Source organism: Pyxicephalus adspersus, chromosome 2 (genome assembly GCF_032062135.1).
Source record: "Pyxicephalus adspersus chromosome 2, UCB_Pads_2.0, whole genome shotgun sequence".
In the NCBI taxonomy this organism is placed as follows: domain Eukaryota; kingdom Metazoa; phylum Chordata; class Amphibia; order Anura; family Pyxicephalidae; genus Pyxicephalus; species Pyxicephalus adspersus.
In genome coordinates this window covers 146796302-146809719 of record NC_092859.1, presented here as the reverse complement: position 1 = coordinate 146809719, position 13418 = coordinate 146796302, and the positions used below count along the sequence as shown (strand labels likewise).

The 13418-nt window shown below is 38.7% G+C and overlaps 1 protein-coding gene across 1 annotated transcript in view; it reads left to right on the top strand.

Moving 5' to 3' along the window:
- The window catches only part of HAPLN3 (hyaluronan and proteoglycan link protein 3), a 27103-nt gene that overhangs the window by 657 nt on the left and 13028 nt on the right, over window positions 1-13418 (top strand). The gene's annotated exons all lie outside the window — the stretch shown is intronic.

Genomic DNA, 13418 nt, shown 5'->3' with positions numbered 1-13418 from the left:
CTCATATCATCATCCTCCTCATACTCCTATCATCATCATCATGCTCATATCATCATCATCATGTTCATACTCATATCATCACCATACTCATACACATATCATTACCATGCTCATACTCATATCATCATCACCATGCTCATACTCATATCATCATCATCATACTCATATCATCATCATCATGCTCATACTCCTATTATCACCATACTTATACTCATATCAGTATCATCATGCTCATACTCTTACCATCACCATGCTCATCATCATCATTCATGATCACCATCAGCAGTTCAATAACTTCAGCACAGAACATTCTCCACTTTATAGAGTCCAAAATCATGATTTAGATTTCAGAAGCATCAAAACTGGGCAACATCTAAGTTTCCAATTTACTACTTACATGATGCAACATGATTCATAACAAAAATGTTCTTCTAATGAATTCTTGCAGCAAGGTATATAAATATCAAATATGTTCTAAAGTATTCTTACAGCAAAGTATATAAATATCAAATATGTTCTAAAGTATTCTTACAGCAAGGTATATCAATAACAAATTTGTTGTAAAGTAATCTTGCACAAAAGTATATAAATAACTAATATGTTTTAAAGTATTATTGCAGCAAGGTATATACATATAAGATGTGTTCTATTGTATTCTTGCAGCAAGGTACAACTGTACAGTCCTAGTGTCCTATTGACAGTCCTATTACTATCATGGTAAAATAAATGCTAATAGTAATTAATGGGTGTCATTTAATTATATTATGACGCATATTCTCTGGAGTCTATTTATAAAGAACTGATTTGACATCTAGCAATATTTTATGGTGGATAATCTCCCAGTTTAATGAAGCAGAGATGAATTCTCCTATAGAAAATGTTGCACATTTATTATTAGACCCCTATGTGTGTTATGATTAGGAATGTGTTGCATGCACTGTGCAAAGGTTTATTACAAAATATTTTGGTAATTGAAAAAACAACATCAATTTTCAATAGTCAGACTCAAAATTACTGGGATTTAATTGATGTGCTTTTTCTTATTAAGAGTTGCATCCACTTTCATGCTTAGATGTGATTTCCCTTCTCAGCACTTTCACATTCTTAGTTGTTTCCTGAGTACATTTCACATTGCTGTTCCAGATGTCAGTTTTGGGATTTGGGATATGTCACCCTCTGCTGGTGTGACTATGAAGGCATTTCAGGAGGTGGCCAGCTATACATAGGCATGCAGCCTGTAAGGTTCAGCTGCTTTGGAACTACAAGGTCCAGCATGCACTTTCAGCAAGTCTTGCAAAGAAATATGTGGTTTTCAATTTCAATATAACTATAGCTTGTATTCCCTACAGTGTGATCAACCTTTGTTGCAGAATACACCTAAATAAGATGGGATTTAAAAATAAGCCTTTTTTAGGTTTTTGCCCTCTGGAAACACTTGAGTTTAGGTATGACAAATCCTTCATGCATGGTCATTTGGGGATTAGAGCTAATTGCACAAAATACCTTCACAAGAATCCAAGTTATCAGTCTTCTAAAAAGAATTTTTCAGTTGTGTAGTAAAACTCAGTAAAAATGTATCAATAGGAAAGTAAAAATAAAAAAAGGGCAACAACAAGAAATACTTGTTACATGAGTTCATTTCTTTTTGTCTTTGCAACATTTGTGAACTTTCTTTTGAAATCTGGGTTACACATTAACATCAAGTTGTAGATTTTGCTATTTGTTAACCATTAAATGAAGATGGGTGCTGCTTTAATGGCAGCATTACTCACCGTGAAATTTATCAGAAATCTGCCCATGTGGGGCTAACGTACAGTAATATTATTATCCAGTATTTATATAGCGCCGACATAATATGCAGCGCTGTACAAAGCCCATAGTAATGTTACTAACTGTCCCTTAAAGGAGCTCACAATCCAATGTCCCTACCATAGTCATATGTATTTAAAACAGTCATAGGCCAAATTTTGGGGGAAGCAAATTTTTTATTTGGAATGCAGTAGGAAACCGGAGTACCCGGAAGAAACCCACACAAACAAGGGGAGAACCTGCAAACTCCATGCAGATAGTGTCCCGGCCGAGATTCGAATTTGGGACCTAGTGCTGCAAATCCTAGAGTGCTAGCCCCCCGTATATATTATTATTATGCATTTATTTAGTGCCAAGAGTCCATACCACTAATACAGAGCAGTGTGACAAGATAAAAGGGGACGTCCTCTTGTTCTAAGCACATCATGCAAGTGATAATAGGACACACATGATAGAATCCTATATTCTTGCAGCAGCCTCTTTGGGAATTATGTGTAATTATAAGGAAGGAATCTCTGACCTTGATGTGTCAGTCCCCACCACTTAAAATTCCTATGGAAATAGCTGTGCAGTGGAGCCGGTTACAGATTGCCATGCTTTATCTTGCACGGTTCCCTCTTGGTGTGCTATAGGTCAGCATGCCATTACGGATTAATCAGCCTTATAAAGTTAAAAAAGGATGGTGGGAAAGGTGGAAGTATAGGAAAACCTCCTTAGTCAACATTCTAACCTATTTACCAATGTACTAAGGTGTGCCAGGAGTTAAGGAATTCAATCTATAGGGATGTTTGAACTGATGGGGGGTGTGGAGTGCAATGCTGCTGATAGCAGAACACTTTTATACCTTGGATGAATGAACCTTCAAGGTTTTTTTTAATTGGTTCTTCATGTACGTTGGGGAAGTTCCTATTTGTAAGAGCAGAACTGTTTTGTATTGCATGGTGTAAGTATAAAAATGGGTTTCCCTTTCCAAGTGGAATATATACTTTATGTAAATATTTTATATTCATTCCCTCTCCTATTGTGTACTACATCCCACCTCTTAGACTGTAAGCTCTTCGGGGCAGGGTCCTCTCCTCTTCCCATGTCACTGTCTGTAACTGTCAGTCATTTGCCACCTCTATTTATTGTACAGCCCTGCGTAATATGTTGGCGCTATATAAACGCTGTTATTAATAATAACAAAAATAATAATTATTTAAATGTCGCCTGTCTGCCTAGAACGTCATCAGCACTTAGGTGACCATTGCTCAGAGCTGCTTAAACTTCATCACCCGAATAAAAGACCCATTAAGAGTTCCTGAAAAACTGGACTTGCTGAGTGCAGTTGCCACAAGAGCTGTATGCCAGTCCAGGTAATACCAATGACTGGCATGGGGTTCCAGGTTGGGCAACCCTGTGTCGATTAGCAAAAATGGTGTTTAGAGTCTTCTTTATCTCTTACATTTTTGAGAAACTCAGAGTTTTCATAATTCTTAATGATGATGGGAATTATCATTGGCATTTTTGTAATGGGGACGCAAAGGGTAAATCCAGAACACTGGACATCTGCTGTCTGTTCAGATCCCCTTTGGAATATTGGGCCTGATTTATTAAAGCTCTCCAAGGCTGGAGGGAATACACTTTCATCAATAATGCTGAGTGATTCAGCAAACCTGGAATGGATCTGATCCTGCATTCAAAATATTTGATAGCAAATGACTTTGAAGAAATCCATTCCAGGTTTACTGGATCACCCAGCTTCACTGTTGAAAGTGTATCCTCTCCAGTCTTGGAGAACTTTAATAAATCAGGCCCATAGTCTCTTTCTGGAGCTCCTCAGTTGGGTGGTAGAACTTGTTATTGTTTTCTAACCATACATATAATAGTTCTCTATAGAAACTATAGCTAATAACTAATCGAATTCCAGACCGCTGAGTAAAGCAAACGTCAGGGGAACTGGGGTCCTACTGTTTACTGGGGGCCCTACTTTGTAGGGATACTTCCTTCTTACTACATAAATGGGCTCTAATTAAATAAAGGATTCCAGTTTGCTAGAAATCCCATGTAATTAACACCATCTGATGACAACTAAGCAAAAGTTGTATGACTCATTCAATAAACTGCTGTGCTTGTGTATATTTTCTGACTGCTGAAGATTGGCAGTTGCAGAGGCTTGCATCTAACAGGAATACAATGTGTGTGTTCAATTCTGTAATATGTATCTAAACTATAGAAAAAAGGAACCTTTACTCACAGCCACTAGTTGTCAAATATTTTAGTTAAATTGCATTTAATTATTTTGGCTACTGTGGATGTATGTTGTATTTTATACTTCTAAAAAGGGAAAGTTTGGAAGAAAGTCAAATGCAGTAATAGTAATTATGTTATGGGGTGCCACATGGCATAGATGGTAAAACTATTAACTGAACTTTAAAAATAGGACCAGATGATTTCTTGCAGCTAATGATATTCACAGTCACAGTAGCCAAGGCGAGCGTGGTAATATTTGTATCCAGGTTATTGATCTGTCTGCCGTATGAGTTCCAGAGGGATATTGTTTCTCCCTTAAGATAAAATTTACCAGTTACCCACACAGATTTATTTGCCTTTCTCTGGATCAATGTTTTTCAACCAGGGTCCCTCCAGAGGTTGCTGGGGGTTCCTTTAGCAATTTGTATCTCTTGGGTCAGTCAGTGTTCTCCCCAGGCCCTTTTAGCTGGGCTCACCACCCCGAACTTTTCAGCAGCCACCCGGCTGTTATTGGGTGGTTACTGATGAGTTGGAACACAATACAGGGGCTGCCACCCGTCTACAATTTCTTCCCACCCAGCTTAAAAAAAATTCTGGGTTGAGCACTGTTAGTATAAGTGACACCAATCTGTTTTTGGCTATCTGTAAGGGTGACATTCTTCCCAATGGCCAGCAATGGAAGAGACATTCACCCCACTGACCACCACACTAATGTACTTTGAGCTGTCGATATAGTAATTATAATAGGGGGTTCCCTGAAGATCTGAATGGTATTTCAAGGTTTCCCCCATGTTACAAATGTTGGGAAACACTGCTCTCGATAAAAAGAAGCTGACTCTGATTTATTAAAGCTCTCCAAAGATGGAAGGGAGACACTTTTATCAGTAAAGTTGGGTGATTCAGCAAACCTAAACTGGATCTGGTCCAGGATTTAAAACATTTGTTAGGAAATAGCAAATGACTTCCATTCCAGGTTTGCTGGATAACCCAGCTTCACTGTGGAAAATATATCCTCTCCAGCCTTGGGGAGCTTTAATAAATCAGGCCCTAACAGTCATGAAGCCAGAGCTGGTTTTAGATTCGGGCAACGTGGCCAATTACCCAGGTCCCCCGCCTTCTCCAGGGCCCCAACTAACAAAAGGGCAGGGGGTGCATAGAAATGCAATGCTGTGCATTGGTGGCTCCACTTTATATTTCCCCATGACCCCATTTTGATTAAAACCATGTAACTTTTATGAATGAGAATATGTTTCACATTAAAGACTTTGCTTATATTGCAATCTTAAAGAAGAATATTTGCAATATAATTTAGCAATCAGTGTCACAGTGTATCACTATCAATGTCCAATCCTACATGATCTGATATTGGTGGATAGCTGCAGCAGTAACGGCACCCATTAGTAATAGGTTTTTAAGTAGGAAAACATTTATTTTTTACGGATACCAAAGCAAACTAAAAATGTATGAGTGAAGCAAGGGAAGACAAATGAAGACATTATCCCAGTGGTAAAGTGGAGGTATTCTTCCATTTGTACAGCTGTTGTGGTTTCTGCATAGCTCATTAGTAGCTGTGTGGGTGGAGGAGGTATATGAAACTTGCTTCAATCATTTTTGGCTCTCTTCATTTCCTATAGTAAACTTTAATTAGCTTGATGTTGATGTATAGATTTCTTTACGTTAGCAAAAATGGTAACCACTACATTCTTTGCTAACTAAAGTTAGCAAAGACAAAAACATTTGCTGGTACAGGTTAGTAATGTAAGATTTACTGTCTGCTGACAAGCAGTAATACTTTACTCAATGCCAATGATCTGTGCAAAGTAGAATCACTTAAACACATGATTTTACAAGTAATAGTAGAACTATGGCTTCTCATTAAAGTACGGTAATGTGTGCTGCAGATCTTAATATTAATTAGCTGTTGATTCTGTGAAGTTAACCTAAAGTTGTTTCTTTTGATGGTGTGGCAATTGTGCTGCACTGATCCGAGTTCAGAGCAGAGTTGTCCCTGTCATATAGGCTTTGCCTGCTTGCAATATAGTTGGATGAGAAGGTGTTGCGGGGGCTTGGCTATCAGCATTGCAACTTCTGATTCACAAGTCTGTCGCTTATCAATTAGCACCCGGTCACATCCAATAGATCTTCACTTTTTGGGATCTGGGCCATGGTAATCTAGTAGAAACAATGTATTGATCTTTTTGTGTATTTATATATAATATCCTATATTAGGTTTCTTGTATTCTTTATTAAGTTGTATTTAGATGGGTGGGTGCAAAGAAACATCACAAAAATATGTTAGACAACATTCTGTCCAAAGATCTTAAAACACACGGCTTCCAAGAGATGAAGTGAAGATCAGTTGCCAGGAGCAGATCAGCGGTGGAGTACATTGCTACACCCTGATAACATATGCTAAGCTGATAAACTCATACCAACCCCATCCATGGCTCATGTACACATGGCTTACATTTATCCATAGAAATACAATTGCAAGGGAGATTTTATTTAGCTTAGTGAATGAGGTGAAGCTCTGCTGACTTTTACCATCCAGGCTTATACAAGTGTTTGCCTTTGGGTTTTCTTTGCATGAGTCTTGAACACATTTACCACATTAGGTGAAATATCCCTTGCAGGTTGATAATTCAATATTGAAGATAACTTTCTGGGCCATTGTGACATAGTAATGACATGGTCCATATACCTTGAATAGAAGAAGAATGCAAAGCTCAGTATTTTAATTTCACAGGAACTAAAAAGATCTGTAAGATCTTGGCCCATATTTTCCACCTTCCACCCCAGGAACCATTTTAGATCATTACTTATAATGCAGACTGGACATTGAGCTGGGTGTAACATTAAATTCAATCAGTGAAATTTAGTGGGAATCTGTTGTTAATATAATTAATAAACAGTATTTATATAGTGCCAACATATTACGCAGTGCTGTACAATAAATAGGAGTTGCAAATGACAGACGGATACAAACAATGACACATGGAGGAGAGGACCCTGTCCAGAAGAGCTTACAATCTAAGATCCCCACAAGAAGAAAATTGGGCAAGAACAGCCATGCACACATTTGTTGGCCTCCTTCCATCTATTTGCCAATCATCCTTTTTTCTGTATTTAACAAAAATCAGACTTTGTTTTAGAGTTACAGATGAAATTGACAAAAATAGGGACACCCTTAACTAATATCTGGTTGCAGAGGGATCACTGCAAACAAACCATTCCTGTAGCTCTCAATGAGACTTCTGCTCCACAACAGGTAGTTTGGGCCACTCTTCTCGAGCAAACTGCTCCAGCTGTGTCACATTAGAAGAGTGCATACTCCAGAATGCATATTTCCTTTGATGTTCCATAAAGTTCAAATCGGGGCTCATACAAGGGACTATTCTGGGGGTCGGTTTTCCTCATGGCCATGTGCACAGATGTTGGCTACAGTCCAGTGTCCCATGAACTTAATAAAATACGCTGTCACAGGAACATCAAGCTGCTCGGAGATATCATTTTCCTTTAAAATATAAGTGTATAGTTTTCCTTCTGATGTCCTTAGTGTGGATAAAAGATAATACCAAACACGGGAGTTATGTTTTTTCTCCATTTAGGAGTCTGATGGACTCATTGCACAATAGGAGACTTGTGTGATACTAATTATTATTAATATTTATAAACAGGATTCATATAGCGCTAACATATTATGTAGTGCTGTATATTAAATAGGTGTTGTAAATGACAGACAGATCCAGACAGTGACACAGGAGGAGGAGAGGACCCTGCCCCGAAGAGCTTACAATCTAGGAGGTGGGGAAAGTCTCACACAATAGAAGGGTAGATATGTAGTGGTGGGAAGTAGTGAGGATATTAAGAGACAGAAGAAGACGGGTAGATGGGTTTGAAAAAAATGGGTTTTGAGTGCTCTTTTAAATGAGCAGAAAGTAGGTACAAGCTGAATAGGATGAGGAAGACCATTCCAGGGAGTCGGGGCAGCTGTAGAAAAGTCTTGGAGCCATGCGTGTGATGAGGTTATGAGTGAGGAAGTCATTAGTAGGTCATTGGAGGAGTGGAGAGAGTGGCTAGGGGGTATTTTTCTATCGGGGCAGAAAGGTAAATGGGACAAGAACTGTGGAGGGATTTGAAGGCAAAGCACAGGAGATGAATTTGATTCTAAGGTGAAATGAAAGCCAATGAAGAGAACTACAAAGAGATGCAGCGTAAGAGGAGCAGAGGGAAGGATGGATGAGTCTGGCTGCAGCATTCATAATAGATTGTAGAGGAGAGAGTCGGGTTAGTGGAATGCCAGAGAGGAGGAGGTTACAGTAGTCCAGACGAGAGATGATGAGAGCATGTACAAGGAGTTTGGTGGTCTCTGGGGACAGGTAGGGGCGGATTTTTTGGAAATGTTGCGTGGATGAAAGTGACAGGACCTGGAAATGTTCTGAATATGGGTGGTATATGAGAGGGCAGAATCAAAGGTGATGCCAAGACAACGTGCCTGAGAGGAGGGAAGAATAACAGTGGTATTAACAGCTAGGAATATATCAGGGGGAGATTTGGAATTTGAGGGGATGAAGGTGATGAGTTTGGTTTTATCCAGGTTGAGTTTCAGAAATCTCTCAGACATCCATGATGAGATGGCTTAAAGGAAACACATTTTATAGTTTGAAAAATCATGGCATTCCAATTATTTATGGTTGTTTGGGGATACTAACAAATGTGTCCAGGCCATTTTTTGATCTTTTCGTTGAATATGCAATACTCTGTTTTCACACTTGCTTTGATGACAAAGACATTTATTCTTTTTTCAGGAGGCAAAAAACATTTTTCCGATGAGCTGTAACAGTACCAACAACTTTGCCATTCCTGTATTCTTTTTATGAGCCTCAAGACTATTATTTCAAGTAATACAGATCAATGCAATATTAGGCTTTCTTTCTTTATATTTAATCATGAAAGTGTTTTGTCCACAAGAAATATACTATTCTAGAATGAATCAGCTGGAGTCATCCATGCCAGAAAGCCATTCATTGGAGACCATGTTTGGATGAGACACGTAAATTCCTATTTTTGCTGGAAATAACGGAGACACTTTCTCTTAGTGTTCAGTAGCCCCTAGGGTGAGTGGGGAGTGCAGCCAACTGTCTTCTTTGTCTATTATATCCTTCATTTCCTAATGTCGTTGCATATATTAGTGCCTGGTTTTTACCCATCCAACAAACTTTGTGACAACATTTTTCCATGTAGTCAGATTCGTTTTAATTGCTCTTTGTCTTCTAGTGGAACCACAGCTAAGTTGGGATGTTAAATTTAATGGGGTACAGTGCTTTGTGTGCATAGGTCAGTGTCAGAGCCTTGGAACAGATGTATTCCACTCCAGTATATAAAGGGCTCCTTGGAGGATTGGATTGCCGTCTGCTTCTTGTCAGGAATGCACTCCGCACTGATGAGAACATACAAAATAAAGAGGACTACACCCTTCCAGGTTACAACCTTCTCATGTGAAAAGGAGAGAGAAAATGTGATTTATTAGTTAAACGTAGTAGAAATGAGATCATAGCAGTTAATTTGGGTTGAGCCCAGCTAAACATACGTAACGAATGGGGTCATGGAGGGCTATATAATGGATAGAATATGCAGTGCCGGATATAAATGCCTAAACACAGGTGTATAAATTAACATCCAAGAAATTATAACCAACATTCAAAGTAGTGATAACAAATAGGCCGGTTACCACCCTGGAGGGACAGAGAAACAGAAAATCTTTGCTGATGTTATTTCTCTATTGCTCGGTCAGCATCAGTTCCAAAAAAATTATCTTTCTCAAATCTGGCCGGATCTGTTCATTTTAATTAAGAATGGATTTTATGTCTTTAAACAGGGTGGATGAAGTCATTTATTTAAGCAAAACATAAAGTCTAAAATAAATAACAGTCTAGCTAAAAAAGACCAAAGATGCAAACAAAAGAAAAACCTAGCAGTGTGAAGACTAATGGAAAAAATCAGGTGCACTGATATCATTGGATTTCTTCATTGCAGCCTTAAAGTCCAGCTGCCTTCCATTTTAGGAGATTGCCATCATGGGGCTCTCTGCTTACAGTCCAGGGATTTTTCTGCAAACGTTAATCTGGAGGTTGATTCTAAGTGACTGATCTCTACATTGACAAGAATGGTTCCATTTTGTTTCCTTGTTTGATAAAATTGGCCCTAAAATTGCAAAACTTTTAAAATTAGGATAGAGTAGTGAGAAGTTAAAATTAAATTTATATAATATAATATATAATAACCTGATATAAATAAATTTATATCAGGTTATTATTTCTGATTGTGGTCCCTGTTAGGCAGAATTATATTCTTTATAGCAACTATTATTATTATTATCCAGTATTTATATAGCGCCATCATATTACACATCGCTGTACAAAGTCCATAATCATGTCACTAGCTGTCCCTCAGAAGAGCTCACAATCAATATCAATACCATAGACATATGTCTTTAGTACAATCTAAGGTCACTTTTGGGGGGAAGCCAATTAACCTAACTGCATGTTTTTGGGATGTGGGAGTACACAGGGGAAACCCACACAAACACAGGGAGAACCTGCAAACTCCATGCAGATAGTGTCCTGGCTGAGATTCAAACCTGGGACCCAGGCTAGCGTAAATACTTACTGATATATCTATAGTGCATGAAGTAGAGGAGATATTGATTCCATAGATTACAATACAAAAAGCAAAAGAAAAAAGGGTTTTTAACTCCCCCCTCCACTCCCTTTTCCCTACTTTATCCAAAATACAAAAAAACAAGTTTGGGCATTGGATATACTTTAACTATTAGATGACATTGTTCTTTGGCTGTAGTTGTAGCAGTGTTTATGTTCAGTAAAATCATCACACAGTCATTATAAGCTGGGAATAAAGAGACCAGGTGTTCTCAGTGAAGTAGATTGTGCGCTGAATCATTTTAATTGTTACAATGTAATACATTTTACGGGAGTCTAGAGAAATGAATAGACCGCCAAGATTAGTAGCTTGTACATTTCTTTTCTTTAATTTTGGGGGAAGCCCTTTAATTATCAGTCTTTAAAGAACATAGATAAATACATAGCCACTGGGCTTGTTTTTTTTTTATATAATATATAGACGGACATGAAATAGGAATCTACTTCCAGAGGTGAAGATGACAAGGAGAAGACGATGAACATCAACTATCTAAACAAACCGAAGAACAGTTTGATTGATGTTTATTAAAGAGGAAGAGCTTAAATGACTTTGGTCAAAGGGAAAACCAATTACACAGCCCACTGCCTAGTTGTGTTTTTTGTGCAGCCAATTATTAGTTTTGTAATTGGCCCTCATTAGGGATAAGTCTGGGAAGTGTTAGAATGTTTTGTGCATTGGATGTTGGACTGGCTTTACACCTTGAATGCAAGTTTAAATAACAGAATAATGAAGCACAGTACAAGGGTTACATGTTTGATTGGGTCTAGGGGAATAGAAAAAAAAAGTTTTCTGGACTCCTCTTATGGATGGGCCCTTGTGGTCCACACCCTCAAAGCATGAGTATTGGTCCAACATGGTAGGGGATAATGTTAGAGCCTTCTGGATGGAGTGCCCTAAAGAAGAGATGTAAGCCTGCTGGAGAAAAGGATAAGGTAGTTCTACCTCTGCAGAATGGTGGCTCAGAGGTAGCACTCTGGCCTTTGCAGCGCTAGGTCCAGGGTCCAAATCTTGGCCAAGACACTATCTGTATGGGGTTTGCATGTTCTCCCTGTGTCTGTGTGGCTTTCATCCCAAAAACATGCAGTGAGGTTAATTGGCTTCCCTCTAAAAAATGGCCTTAGACTGTTTAAATGACATATGACCATGGTAGGGACATTGGATTGTGAGCCACTTTGAGGAACAGTTATTGACACAACTATGGACTTTGTACAGTGCTTCGTAATATGATGGTGCTATATAAATACCGTGTAATAATAGGGTAGTTAAAAGTTCTTTTTACTACTACTCCAGACCTAAAAAGCATTTATCCATTGCAGAGGTGGGGAAGCTCCATTGCAGGGGTAGTGTTTCCTTGAGTTATGTGTTGGGGCATACAATGCACTTTTTCACATGTGTTCTCTATTGATGTCCAAAAAACCTAATGAGCCTGCCAGAATTTTAACTTACTCCTACTACAATCCTAAGTAATGTTATATATCTGCCATGTTCTCCAAGAATCCCACCTTCTAGGCTAAAGGGATGAGGTGAGAGGGTTCTGTAGAATAAATCAAATGTGGGCAGTTTAGGGTGATCAATAGTAGGGGAACTAAGGCTACGTACACACGTGCAAGGTTCCTGTCCGATAATCGGCTCAGGGCTGATATCAGATGAGAATCTTGTGTGTGTATAGCACTCCTCTTCCATTGTCTGAACAACTGTCCATGGACAATGGAAGACGAATGATCATAATGCCATTTATCATAAAGTCAAGGGGAGTGAGCGCAGTGGGGTGCCACTCCTTTGTTCTCCCCTTCCCCTCATCATAGAGCAGAACGGTGTTGTGTGTACAGCATTCGTTCATACATCGTGCAGTCGTTTGTCGATCTTCGTGAAAGATCCTTTCCAACGCCAATTATTTCACGTGTGTATGTAGCCTCAGAGGGTTGAGATACAAAGATTGTAATTAATGATTGTTGAAAGAGAAAGAGAAGGCATTAGACATGAATGAGAGGAGGCTGAGTATATTCATCAGGATCATGATGAAAAAGTGGGTTATTTTAGTGTGAATATGGCAGAAGGTGGGGAAGTAATGTACAATTGATTTGTAATGTCAGCACATAATATACACTTCCTCTACATAAGTGACATTACTACTTTGACATATCATGGACAACAGATACAATTTAGTCAAGGGTTTAGCACTTGGACGATAGGTTTAGGTAATGCATGACTTCTGCGTACCTATTAAATCTCAGGTGGCATTTAATATCTGTTTGGGGTTTGTTTCCTATTTGGATACTGGACAAAGGGAACGCAGCACAGGGATGGGAAGAGTGTTCAGGACAATGTGTGGTGGACATTGATTAAAAAAGCATGTCTATACAATGGTGTTGGCATTACTGAGTAAGTTAAGTGAATGTTAAGAGGGAAATTTCAGAAGACCTGTATTTAAAGCAACTGCCCTGATATCAGAGTTCGTTAATGACAGATTACAGAGATCGTTTGGCAGGCAGTTCAACCCTTCTATAAACGCCTAAATTATTCTTAGCTAGACCTACCCTGTTTCCCCGATGATAAGACACTGTCTTATTTTTTTTGGAAGGCCAAAATATGCTCTAGGGCTTATTTTCAGGGGGATGCCTTATTTACCCATGAAGAAGACTACAGTACACAGTTAT